Source organism: Lissotriton helveticus, chromosome 1_2, assembly GCF_964261635.1.
Source record: "Lissotriton helveticus chromosome 1_2, aLisHel1.1, whole genome shotgun sequence".
Taxonomy (NCBI): domain Eukaryota; kingdom Metazoa; phylum Chordata; class Amphibia; order Caudata; family Salamandridae; genus Lissotriton; species Lissotriton helveticus.
The window spans coordinates 62,336,033-62,350,306 of NC_136058.1; the positions used below are offsets into that span (position 1 = coordinate 62,336,033).

Here is a 14,274-nt window from a genome sequence, read left to right on the forward strand (position 1 = left end):
CTTGTCCAGACCAATGCCCTCGACCCCACACAAAACGGCTTCCGTGCTGGTCACAGCACGGAGACCGCGTTACTTGTGATGGTGGAACATCTCCGTGCAAGGTTGGATGCTGGTCAAACGGCGGCGCTTATATTGTTAGACCTTAGCGCCGCCTTTGACACGGTATCTCACAGCATCCTCCTGCATCGGCTTGAGGAGTATGGCATTGGCGGCCTGGCGTTGCAATGGTTCCGCTCCTTTCTTGATGACCGCTTCTTTTGTGTTGCCATTCCTCCCTTCAAGTCCAAAATCCAACCGCTGGCCATGGGGGTTCCGCAGGGGTCCTCGCTGAGTCCCACGTTGTTCAATCTTTACGTGAGACCGCTGGCTGATGTCGCTAGGCAGTGGGCCTAACTTTGGTCTCATATGCCGACGACACACAGCTGGCGGTTACTCTCAGTGGGGATGCGGCGACCGAGGCCCCTAGGTTTCAGTCTGGACTGAAGGCGGTGGCTAGCTGGTTGACAGGTAACTGTCTCCAGCTAAACGCCACTAAAACAGAGGTGATGGTTGTCGGTAAGGGAGTGGAGCTGTGGGGCGACCAATGGTGGCCTTCAGAGCTGGGACCCACTCCGACCCCGGTGTCGGAGGTGAAAAATCTGGGGGTCTGGCTGGATGCGGGCCTCACCTTTGTAGGGCACACCAAAAAAACTGCTGCCTGCTGCTTTGGTCTGTTAAGAGGCTTGAGACCTGTTCTCAAGTTCTTCGACGCCCCGACCAGGCAGCTGATGATCCAGGCAACTATCATCTCTCGCCTGGATTATGCTAGCTCTCTTCTGGCCGGGGCCAACCAGGCCGAGTTAACTCGCCTGCAGCGGGTTCAGAATGCTGCGGCTAGGGCGATTGTCGGCCTGCCCAGATTCTGTTCGGTGACAAATGTTCTGTGCTCCCTACATTGGCTTCCCGTAAGGAAGCGTATCCTCTTTAAGGTTTTGTGTCTTGCTTTCAAGATCTTGAGAGGTATTGGCCCGGAAATTTTATCCAGTTTTCTTTCCTTTTATGTTCCCACCCGTACCCTCCGTTCTCAGGGTTTGGCCCTTGCTGTGGTCCCCAGATTCAGACTTAGCCGTATGGGTGGCCACTCTTTTAGTGGAAAAGCTGCAGCAGCTTGGAACTCCCTCCCTGTGGAAATTCGCCTGTTGGAGGACCTTTTGACCTTCCCGAGGGCTATAAAAACATTCCTGTTTTGAGGTTTTTTTCTGTATCATCATTTTCTTGTTGTGTTATGTACTACCTTGTCTCTGCGCCGGGACGCTCCTTGGCTGGAGTATCTGCGCGCATAATAAATTAATATAACATAACATAACATAACATATTAGCTTAAACTACACTATGTTGAGAGAAAGTTTTGTGAGAAACCTTTGTGCTTTCTTTTCTCCAACAGTCCATCCTTGCCAAATAGGAAACCTTGAACTATCTTGGCCAGTAATTTCTATGTTGCTCCTAATACTCTGTTAGTTTAAAAGATGTTTTGGATCAGTTGACTGTTGGTCAACCAGGCCTCCTAAAAATGAACTCTTATTTGTTATGGAAAAGGAAGATATTGAAAATTTAAAACCAAATATAGCTATAATCTAACTGGGAAAAACTAGTTAACTTGGAAAAACGAGTTAATATGCTCTAAAATTAAGTGTGTGTATGTATGAGGGAATTTTTTCCAGCATGTATATGAGAGAAAAAATGTGATACGCATTCAATGGTTCACCACGACTTGGTTATCTAATTGCCTCAAATAGACTTTACCGAATGGGAAGTCATGTCCAGGGAGTGCCCCTAGGTTATCCAGTACTGCACAGCCACTAGAAACGATGGCTCGGCCGAATGTCAAAAATCAAAGAGGACATACCTATTAAATAAATAAAATATGTAAATGTATATGATTTGAAACTGCATATTGTATGAAAATCTAATATAATGTATTTACTTCTAGATCCTATACCTGTCCCCCTCCCAGCCAAAATCTCTCAGCCCTGACGAAGGTGTGGCCCCTCTGGCCAATCACCGAAACGCGCGTCGGCTTGCGCATCCAGGACAACGACAGATCTGTACTCACCGGGATTTCCTCGTACCCACCAGGATCTCCTTAAATGTCGTGTGCCCTTTGGAATATTACCTAGACCCATGGAATAAACCTAACATCTCCATGTTGTAAATACTAGGATCATATTAGAGAATGAAAGTTGTACATAAGAATATGAGAATGAATGTAACGATATGAGTGAGTATGAAAGAATGAATGCTGTATGACACATTGCTGGGTAGGCATTGTTACAGGCTTAGGACTAATTTTCTCTATTTTATCTTTTCCCTTTTATCATGTATATCTGATGTTGTATATATTATGTGGATTCAAACAATGTAAATTACTCTTTGTACACTGTTTTTTTGATACATAAAACCAAAAGAAAATTAATAAATAATATATGTACAAAAAACTAAATTCTCTTGATGTATATGTAGACTGACTTGCCCTATATATCGTGCAGTTCTGGCTCCTAGATATACCACCCCTCCATTATTAGTTGGATCCCCTCCGGGACCATAATATATCAAAGGCAGGGTTGTTCTTTTGCTCTCTTTCTAGTTGTCTTTCCCCATCTGCCTGCCCATATCATTAAAACCCACCGGGGAACCCCCTTCTTTCTTCAATTGTCTCACAGCCCTGAGCTGTGGGGGTGTTCTGGGTACTTGGTCCAGGTGAACCATTGGATTTTGTATAATGAGAGATTACTAGCGTAAGTAACTAAAGTATATCTGAGCTGGGAAAGTGTTGAGTTTTGGAGTTTAACTAATCTAGTTTTTGTCCCCCCTAGACTGTGTCTTCTTCATGTGGAAAGGAAAAAATAAAATCCTAAATCAACTCAATACAGTTTCTTTAAATAGGGTTCTTTGAGGAAAGAAATCCCTTACATTTTATAGTACACAATAAAAATGGACACCATAAAAACCTTTGGCTTCTCCGACGAGGATTTTGCCAAAATGCTTGGACTTCCCGTTGAAGGAAACCAAGGCTTTTCCATATCCAAAGGACTTAATGGAGACTGGAATAAACTACTAAACCTGCGCAAAAAATCAAAAAGAACTGAACTACATGCCAAATTCATGCTCGACTATCTAAGAGCTGGCACCATCCCCATTGGACTTACAGTCCGTAATATCCCGGGGATGTTTATCGAGATCAGACAGTTCCTGGAGCGATGGGCCCTCATATCCAATCGTTGCTCCAGGGACTGGATGATGCTCATCGTGGAAACAGCCCGCATAGTCATAGATATTCTTAACAAAGAAATCCGTGAACTAGAGGACAAACTGAAAGAGGGAAACGCAGTAGATGAAGGCAAAAAGAAACTGGAAGAAATCCAATTTGAATTGGAGTCCTTCTCAGAATACCTCCTTAAGAGAAAGACTGAGAAATTACGTAAAGATATACGACTTTTTTCCCAAGAAAGGGCATACCCATACCTGGGGACTAATTTCTACACTAACCAGGAGGAAAGTACATCACAGGGGCAGGCACCCAGATGGGACCAGAGAAAAATTACCACCTTCTCAGAGACTACTGACTCTGATGGAGATGCTCCCGAAGAGTATGACCCTAGCTATGATCAAGGACAAAACACAAATCGGGGAAACAGAAATGGAAGCTATGATAGGAACTACCAACAGAACCATTTTTTAGGGAACCGCCGGGGCAACAGTCGCCCAACCTCGAGAACCCCACGAATGAGGAATTACCATCAGGGTCGAGGACAACGACAGATGTACGTACAGACTCGTCATCAACAGTATTGGCGAACATAAAGGGGCTCCCTGTGTTCAATTTATCTGGAGAATCCATAGACCCGATGGCCACCCAACTTCTAACGAGGGGCCTATCGTTCGTACCATCTGCTAACTTTAACAAGTTTGAATTAAACAGGGACTTACAACTGTTTTTTAGGAAGGTTCACCTCCAAAAATTCTTTCAAGAGGCCCCCCCGGCAAATAGTGAGGATAATAGATCTGGATGCAAACCACCTTCTTCTTTTACTCCCTCATTGGAAATGGTGGGACCTGAAGTAAACATCTTTGAGAAGACAGTCATGAAGAAAGTGAACAAAATGACACAATATGTGCCCATACCGAAAGCAAACCTGCCCAAACAAGAAGACAAAGCTCTTAAGGAACTCAAACAAAATAAGGATATCACAATTAAACCTTGTGATAAAGGGGGCGGTATTGTCTTATTTAACACCTCAGATTATAAAAGGAGAATGACTGAACTCCTATCCGCCTCAGGCCATTATATGCTTATCAAGAGGAACCCTGAAAATGCCCTGAAAAGACGCATACTGACCATAGTGCAGAGAGCGGTTAACCAAAACTATATTTGTGAGGCTGAAGCGGAATTCCTCACTCCAAGTAACACCAAAATACCCATTATTTATGGAGTTCCGAAGACACACAAAAGTAGTGTTGACCCACCCATGCGTCCCATCGTCTCAACCATTGGCTCTGCCACTGAGCCACTGTCCAAATACATTGACAGATTTTTAAATCCGATGGTCATGGAACTGAAATCGTACGTTCGGGACACGGGACATTTTATCCAACAGGTGGAAGGTACCCCATTTATTGAGAACGCTGAGATAATGGTCACCTTAGATGTTGAATCGTTGTATTCAAATATCCCTCAAGAGGGTGCCTATGAGGTCATTGAAACCATACTATCTAGAAACAATGATATCACCAATGGTGAATTTATCCTGCAATGCCTCAAGGTAGTGCTCTTTGAGAACTACTTTGAATTTGACCAAACGTTGTACAGACAAGCTACTGGAGTTAGCATGGGAGCGAGCTGTGCACCCAGTATAGCATGTCTATACATGGGAGAATTTGAAAGAACTAATATTTTCAATGAAATGGCTCCCTTCTACGAGAACGTCAAGCATTGAAAGCGATTCATTGACAATATCTTTTTCGTCTGGAATGGTACCCAAGAAGAACTTTATGAATTCATTGAATGGCTGAACGCGGCAGACACCAATTTAAAATGTACTAGTCACATCAGTAAATCTAAAATTGAGTTCTTAGATATCTGGATTGAGCATCATGAGAACACCATCAAGGTATCCCTCTATACTAAACCCACAGCACGAAACACCTTGCTCCAGTATGCCAGTTTCCACCCGCGGAGTCAAAGAGATAGCATCCCATACAGTCAGTTCCTCCGCATTAGAAGGAACTGTTCTGATATGCGTGACTTTCTGGCTCAAGCAGACATCCTGAAAAATTACTCTTTCGAGGGTACCCAGCCAGATTGATTAAAGATTCGTTCAAACGGGCGAGGTACACTAATAGAGAGAAAATGTTCAGATCAAAAAATGGTGAGAAGACAAATCAACTTGTTTGCATCACTCGTCATTCGGAAATGAATCACAAAATCCGACAAGCCATCAATTCGAGCTGGCATATCCTTAACTTGGAAAAAGACAGGACCCACCTGAACAGACCCATATTTGCCTTCAGAAAGAACCTTAACCTGAAAAACCATCTGGTAAGAGGCAAATTACAGGAAACATCGGAGAAGACCCAAATTTCCATAACCGGATTGGAACCCATTTATGGCAACCATAAATGTGGGACATGCCATGCTTGCCCACAAGCTATTGTGGGTGAAAATTTCAGCACTAACACTCGCACTATTTCTGTGCGACGTAATGCTACCATGACCAACTGTCGCACCAGTAACATCATATACTTGATATTGTGCCCCTGCAATCTCCCCTATGTTGGGGAAACTGGGAGAGAATGTCGAGTGCGAATAGGGGAACATAAAGCAAATATTAGAAACAAGAAAACTGCAGCCCCCATTGTAGCACATTGGCTTGAAAAAGAACATAATGAATTGGAACTACGCTGGTTCATTTTGGAAAAAATAAAAGCTGGACCAGGTAGCGACCCTGTGAGCCTCCGAAAAAAACGAGAGGTCTTCTGGATATTTTTTCTGAACGCGGTGGACAAGGGACTGAATGAAGAATGCCCTTGGCACCAGGCACTGTTATAATAAATATTGCCTTATCCTGCTCTTTGCTCGGACCATTACCATATACTTAGTATATGGCCAAACTATCTGCCGGCCTATACCCCACCTGATAATTGGACAGTACTACCTGGGAGACTGTTTTTGCAATATCGACCACGTATGGGAGACCATGAAACCATGACCGCCTTTACTGGTTCTCTATATATAAAACAGACAGTTATGCCAATCCCCTATGGGGAATCATGAAATTATGATCACCTAAATTGGTATCTCTCAATATAGGCCAGACATTCTTGTTACCAGTCGACACCATAAAATTGTGGACTGAAACTATTTATCTTCGGTTTATCAATCTGGAATTCACCTTTCCAAGATGGCCACCGTTTGTCCTTGGTAGCATATATGCCCCTTTTCTTAATGTCTACAGCGTCAGCCCAACTGGCTCTTTAATCTATATGTAATAGACCCTACATTACGGAAATGAATAAAATGATGATAACCCTATTGGTCTATTAGTTCATGTCAGGTAAACGCTAGGAAAATCGAATACTTGGGGGAATAAATTGAAATTTCTTGCATCGATCATAGCAAGTAAAATATACCGTTCCAAGATGGCCCCCGTGCATCTATGGAAGGAATTTGTGTCCTCCATCTATGTCAGCAGTTTCAGCACAGCTGATTATCATCATTGGACATAGAAATGACCGCCTATATAAATACAAACAGACTCGACTAATGTGAGACACCTATTTCCGGTTGCGGTTGGTCGGCCGATCGCCGTCGACGGAATCCCACAGGAGGACGAATCCCGGGCATCCCCAGGTAAGAACCTCTCCCCGATAGGCTTAGGTGATCACCCTTGAAGCCCTCACAGGTAGCCCATATGGCGGCCCTGTGTTATCTCTTGTAGGTAGTGAACGCAGTGGCCCAATATTTGATTATAACAGGTTTTCCTTATCTCCCCCCTCTTTTAACGGCAGGGCCCCTATCCACATCCTCCATCGCGGCGGAGGTTCACTAGTACTGTTCCCCGCCTTTGAAGAGCAACTGGAATCTGTGCTCGGATTCATAGCCCGGGTAAGCAACCAGTCACTGAGAGAGTATGTTGTCATTGACCTGCACAGTGTAACACTAACGTAAAATCATTGGATTCTGAATAAAACCTTGACTATAATTACCCCTGTATCCATTCACTAGGTCCCACGTCTGACCATCACTAAAAATTATCCATGGAATCAAAATAACCTGACTAGTACTGAACGGTGCCTTTGGAGAAAAATTGGAACTTTTTTTGGTAAGCAAACAGAGACATAGAGGATATCTGTTACAGATCCAAGTTATGGAAACCCTAAAACCACATAAATGACCGATAAAACAAAATCATAAAATAGCCTTCTTCCCCTAACCAGGTACCCCCAGGCGACCACTACGAAAACTATCTATGGAAACTCAGTAAATCTCTACCACTCCCAGAAGGCTATCGGAAATATCGCCCTAGGTAAGCAGCGAATTGCAGGGAGAGATTTACAAACAGCCCGGGACATAGAGACGCTTGTTTTATTCTGATCTATACCCAAAACAAAAAGAATAGAACTTTAATGTAAGATTCGTCCTTCAGACATATACATAGAGTTGACCTCTATCTAGTAGAGATTCCATCGTGCCCCCTGACTTTAAATATGACCGATTGTTCATTAGGGGCTGGAAACAGCGAATAACTCGCCTCTCCATTTATTAAGCGTCATTTGTGATTTCAGGAGACTCCTATATTCCACAAGTAAAACCAGATGGTGTCACCACCCTGCTTCATGGACTAACCTGGCTTTTACCATGTGTCCATAAAGATAGGTAATATATCCTTATACTATTTTTTCCACCTATTAGCTTAAACTACACTATGTTGAGAGAAAGTTTTGTGAGAAACCTTCTCCAACAGTCCATCCTTGCCAAATAGGAAACCTTGAACTATCTTGGCCAGTAATTTCTATGTTGCTCCTAATACTGTGTTAGTTTAAAAGATGTTTTGGATCAGTTGACTGTTGGTCAACCAGGCCTCCTTAAAATGAACTCTTATTTGTTATGGAAAAGGAAGATATTGAAAATTTAAAACCAAATATAGCTATAATCTAACTGGGAAAAACTAGTTAACTGGGGAAAACAAGTTAATAAGCTCTAAAATTAGGTGTGTGTATGTATGAGGGAATTTTTTCCAGCATGAGAGAAAAAATGTGATACGCATTCAATGGTTCACCACGACTTGGTTATCTAATTGCCTCAAATAGACTTTACCGAATGGGAAGTCATGTCCAGGGAGTGCCCCTAGGTTATCCAGTACTGCACAGCCACTAGAAACGATGGCTCGGCCGAATGTCAAAAATCAAAGAGGACATACCTATTAAATAAATAAAATATGTAAATGTATATGATTTGAAACTGCATATTGTATGAAAATCTAATATAATGTATGTACTTCTAGATCCTATACCTGTCCCCCTCCCAGCCAAAATCTCTCAGCCCTGACGAAGGTGTGGCCCCTCTGGCCAATCACCGAAACGCGCGTCGGCTTGCGCATCCAGGACAACGACAGATCTGTACTCACCGGGATTTCCTCGTACCCACCAGGATCTCCTTAAATGTCGTGTGCCCTTTGGAATATTACCTAGACCCATGGAATAAACCTAACATCTCCATGTTGTAAATACTAGGATCATATTAGAGAATGAAAGTTGTACATAAGAATATGAGAATGAATGTAACGATATGAGTGAGTATGAAAGAATGAATGCTGTATGACACATTGCTGGGTAGGCATTGTTACAGGCTTAGGACTAATTTTCTCTATTTTATCTTTTCCCTTTTATCATGTATATCTGATGTTGTATATATTATGTGGATTCAAACAATGTAAATTACTCTTTGTACCCTATTTTTTTGATACATAAAACCAAAAGAAAATTAATAAATAATATATGTACAAAAAACTAAATTCTCTTGATGTATATGTAGACTGACTTGCCCTATATATCGTGCAGTTCTGGCTCCTAGATATACCACCCCTCCATTATTAGTTGGATCCCCTCCGGGACCATAATATATCAAGGGCAGGGTTGTTCTTTTGCTCTCTTTCTAGACGAGGTAAATCGCCTGTCACAACATGTTACCTCTAAATGTATTAAAAGATTCAAGCCGGGAGGAATAGATCATTGTTTAATTGCTTTGGGGATTTCATGATGACCAGTACTGATCCATACAACACGAGAATCATATTTCCCATAATTTGGTCCGTAAACCGAACCATGTTGAACAGTCCTAGCAATGTAATTAGGTCTGATCAAAGCGGTTAATCAAAATCTCAGACACTCCTCGTGAGGTAGAGGTAACCATTGAGGCTGGCAGCCGATGAATACCAGGCAGGGCAGAATTCAGACCCAGGACGAAGACAGAGCCGAGCCGCAGCACGACTGGCACAGCGGCCTGAAACTGACCCCTTCATGTACAAGTGACTTAAACCAGCTGAAGTGTTACTAATACTATTCAGGGTTCCATACAAGATAAAACAATTTATTAAGTAGGGTAACACATAAGGAGCAAAAAGGAAATGAGCAGGCTGCCACTCGCCTCTAACACATGCACACACCAATATTTCTCCCCCTTTAGTAGAACAACTGCCTACTACAATACTAACGACCAACAAAACTGACACAACATAAGCAGTCCAAACACACCAAATCTACACTACAGTCTGCAACTTAGCACACAATATTTACATCTTGCAGGTTCTGGACACACCCTATTCAAACATCCGCTTACATGGAAAAGCTGAATGACGCAAACTGGACACTCCGAAAGACTGGCCAAATTAGTTGTGTAATGGTCCAAAACAGAGCCATTCAGATACAGCAACTTCATTTGCAAATTCCTGATCAGTAACATCTCCCCAAAAAATGTCATCACATTTTTCATCTTATTTTTCATATCCACCGCCCACCTTTCCCCATCATCGTATTCTCAATGCAGCACATTGCAATACTTTTCAGATTCCAGATTTGACCTTCTTTCACCATAATGGCTGACTTCATTACCTGCCTTAGCCTTAACAGGATGTGCTAACTGCAAGTGCTTACTGAAATTCACTGGTGCTTGTGCTGTAAACATGAGCAAAATCAGCACAGGTACAGTTTCTTCCTGCTTAGTCCAGCAGGGTCCAGCAAAGTATCAATCTAAGGGTAAACATACATCCTGAGTATAGATATATAGTCTCTGAACTCCTTGGGGGCCTATTCACAAACTTTATTTTGTATTATGTTTAGTACTACTACAATCCTGTTAAAGTACTACAAAATGCAATTCACAAATCTATGAGTGCAAATCTCCAACTTTCTCTCTCCTGCCTTTTCTATGGAGAGATCCTCACATCTGTATATTTACTATTTAGTAGTAAATGTGGGTCAGACAAGGTGGAGTGAATCAAAAAAGGGGCATACTACTGATAAGTGGGAGGTATCTAGGAGGAGTAACAAGGGGTTTAGGCAGTGTTAGGGAAGGGTTTAGTGAGGGACATGCACCCACCTACAAAAACGCAAACCCATTGATATTCACAAACTGCAATTCTAAAGTGATGAAAGCCAAAAGGGACCTAAAACAATAGTAAATTACTCCTGCTTAGAGTTGGAGTAGGTCCAGTACCACACATGGCCAACCACTGGAACTGCAACACCCTCCCATTGAAAAGAATGGAGGTAGGCACTTAAACTTAAACATGTCACGTCACATTAAATTATTTAAGATATTTACAAAAATACATAAATATAACTAAATATTTATAAAAAAACAAAAATAAAATATATATTTCAAATTATAAAATATTGTAACTACCTTTTGAATTTATAAAGTAATGTAACATTAATTTTCTTTAAAATATATTGAACATTTTTAAAAAAAATTATGTTTATCGTTTGCAATAATTATTAATGGATAATAGGCTTTTTGTAAACATTTTACTTTAGGTGTTTTTTTTACTTAAAAAAGCAGAAAAATAATTTATTTCAATCTCAAAATATTTAGTTCAAAATTAAGTCACCAGTTTTGTAGCATTATCAAAAAAATGTCTACATTTAAAATAAATATTTAAAAGTATTTTACATATGTATCATAAAATATTTTGACTCTTTTTTAAAATTAAATACACTTTTCTTTACTTCTCCATATCCCTAGCAAAGGGAGACTCCACAGTCGGGGTGTAGATCTTCCCATTTTAAAGTATAGGGAAAATTAAAAACATTTATTAATCTTTTATCCCAGGCTGTCGGGCAGGGAAAGAACACTGCTCCTGCCAGTGGATGTGAGTGGAAGAGAAATTGCTACCGTTGAGCGGGAGCAGAACAAGAGACAAATCGGCTCCTGTGTGCTGCACAGAAGAGTCACACGCTTGCAGATTTCTGCCTGGGGCTGCAGGTGCCTTGAGTTTTCTTTTGCAGGTCTCAACAACAATGGAAACCTAGGCTGTGGGTGTTCTGAGTGAGACAGGGGTACCAAAAAATAAAAAAAGGTAAAGAAAAATGCTATGCAGTGCAAGGCAGCATAAAAAAGAGCAGCCGCAATTATTGATCATCAAGTATTCAAGCCCTATAAGTATGACGCGGCCCATAATCCCCTGTTAACATTTACATATTTTTTTGTGGTGGCCCCAAAATGGACAGATGCACCAACAAAGGGGCCGATTCTGATTCGGTAAATCCCTTTACAAATAGCCGTACGGAGCATATTTCAGGTACGAATCATACCCGTAAACGGCCCCATATGTACGATGAAGTACGATTCGGATCCAAAGCAGATCTCCGTACGAATCGTACTGAAACCGTACGACTAAAAAATATGTGCGATTTGTATCCAGAACACACAGTATGCGATGTCCATACGTAATTAAGTAGCAGTTTCCGGTACAGCAAGTACGATTCGTCTCTGCGACACTCCGTACAACTCTTTTTCTATGGGAGCTCAAAACTTCCGGAAAGGCAGAGTCTGACCAGAACTGCATCCCCGGAACGCAACGTACACGCCATGAATGCCGGGGTACGGTGCGTACACAGGCCATGAATGCCGGGGTACGGTGCGTACACGGGGTACGGTGTGTACACACCCCATGAATGCCGGGATACGGTGCACACACACGCCATGAATGCCGGGGTACAGTGCGTACACGGGGTACGGTGCGTACACATGCCATGAATGCCGGGGTACGTTGCATACACACGCCATGAATGCCGGGGTACGGTGCGTTACACACGCTCGTGTATGGCTCCATTACAATAGTGATACTACTCGCTCATATGCGACATTTTCATACGAATTGCATTCTGATTCCCCGGTCTGGATCGTACTTGTTGGGTCGTACAGCATGTTTACGATTCATACGGTTCACTTTGAGGGTCCGTGTCGTACGGATTTTCCCTTGTTCGTATGGTTCGCAATGATTCGGTCGTATATTTTTCCTACGAAATCGTACAACGGGATTCGGACGGTAATTGGACGAGTGGTACGGATTAGTTTACTGAATCGGAATCGGCCCCAAAATGTTTGAACTGTGTTGTAGGGAGCTCCAGAGAATGAATTAGCCCCATAATTGCCTTTACAAAGTCACCTTACTTCTCCCAGGGGATTGAACCCCTGACGCCTTGGGTAGGTTTTGCCTAAGTATTTCAGGGATTAGAGATTTTGCTTTTGGGCTCAGCAATGGTACTGAAAATAAAATAAAAATTCTGGGACTAATTTTTTCAAACCCAATTCCTTATTGTCAATATTAATGTTTAACAGTGCCAGGTTTTCCAGTATGATGAATGCTTTTGAATACTGATACTATACTTAATCATTTATTGACTCAATTGGTGAATTATAACAGGTATGGCAGATTGAAACCATTCCCATTGACTCCAGTGGTGTGGCATTGGTTAAATATAACATGTGGCTGATTTTACCGGTATTGTGTCACCTTGACAAAGCCAGTAGGCATGTCTTTTTGATAATGACACCTCCATATAATGCGATGTTGCATCGAGTATAGGAGAGGTATATTGTGTTATATATGTAATTTTGTGTAATGTGTTATAATGTATTCAGTGGTGTTGTTGTTTACCAAAGAGCTGGGGTTACTAGCCCACTTCACCTGCCCTGAGTAGGCCTTGGACTTCTGTGCTTTGCTACCCTGAGAGGGTCAAGTGCTACAATTAGAGACTTGATTCCCAGTAAAGATAATGGTGGGCGTATTAATTGTGAAAAACACACCCTCTTTGTAACCAATAACCCAATTCTGTACACTATTCATTTTTAAATTTTCCTTCAGGTTTATATCATTCATATAATCCGGTTTCTTCTCTTGAAAGTGTGGTCAGCCAAACACACTTTCGGGCATTTTTCTATGCAACCACAATGTTGCCTGTAGTGTTTCTGCTAGCTTTTTCATCACGTTATTTCATATTAAACTACCCAACTTGACTATTTGCTTCGGGATTATTCAATGGACACATGAATGCTTAACCCCACTGGATGCCATACATTCTTGCATTCTATCTGACTTAAATTGGACTCCATTGTCGGGCACCAATCCCTCAGGAATGTACTAGTGGCAGTAAGCCAAACTCTACCTCAATGGTTGCACTCCTTCCATTTGTACCTCTAACCATTTTGAATAGCAGGTAACCTGGAAAACTACTTAAGCTTTCTTGAGAGGAAGAACAGCAAAACGACCCAGGATAATAATTGCCACCATCCTCCACACCAGCCTAGACAGGCCTTTCAGTAATTCTACTAGGAATGATGGTACCCTACACAAAGTTGCTGCTTTATAACTATTACAACACACTTTACAATCCCTTGTCTATCTGTCAATCTTATCAACCCTTTCCAGGACACTAACAATGTTTCCTTGCCTTCCTCTTGTGCAATGTCATGATCCATGGACCACGCTCACCTTTGTATAGTAAGAAGGTACAGAAGCAAATTCCTCCAAACTTCAAAGATCTTCTGCTTCATGAGTGGTCAGGAATGGGTTCAGAGTGCAGTGCCGTTTTATGTGAAACTTTACGGCTGCAATGCTTGTACTACATGAACATGCAAGTGGAATCAAGACAAGCTGCATTTCTCAAAATGCCAATAGGTCAATATGCAATTGAGAGACCTATTGCATTGCAAATGCTTGTTGGTGTGGCTTTTGT

General features: G+C 41.9%; 1 protein-coding gene across 1 annotated transcript in view; it reads right to left on the reverse strand.

Moving 5' to 3' along the window:
* Positions 1-14,274, reverse strand: part of LRRC7 (leucine rich repeat containing 7) — a 2,053,453-nt gene that overhangs the window by 865,375 nt on the left and 1,173,804 nt on the right. The window lies entirely within an intron of this gene.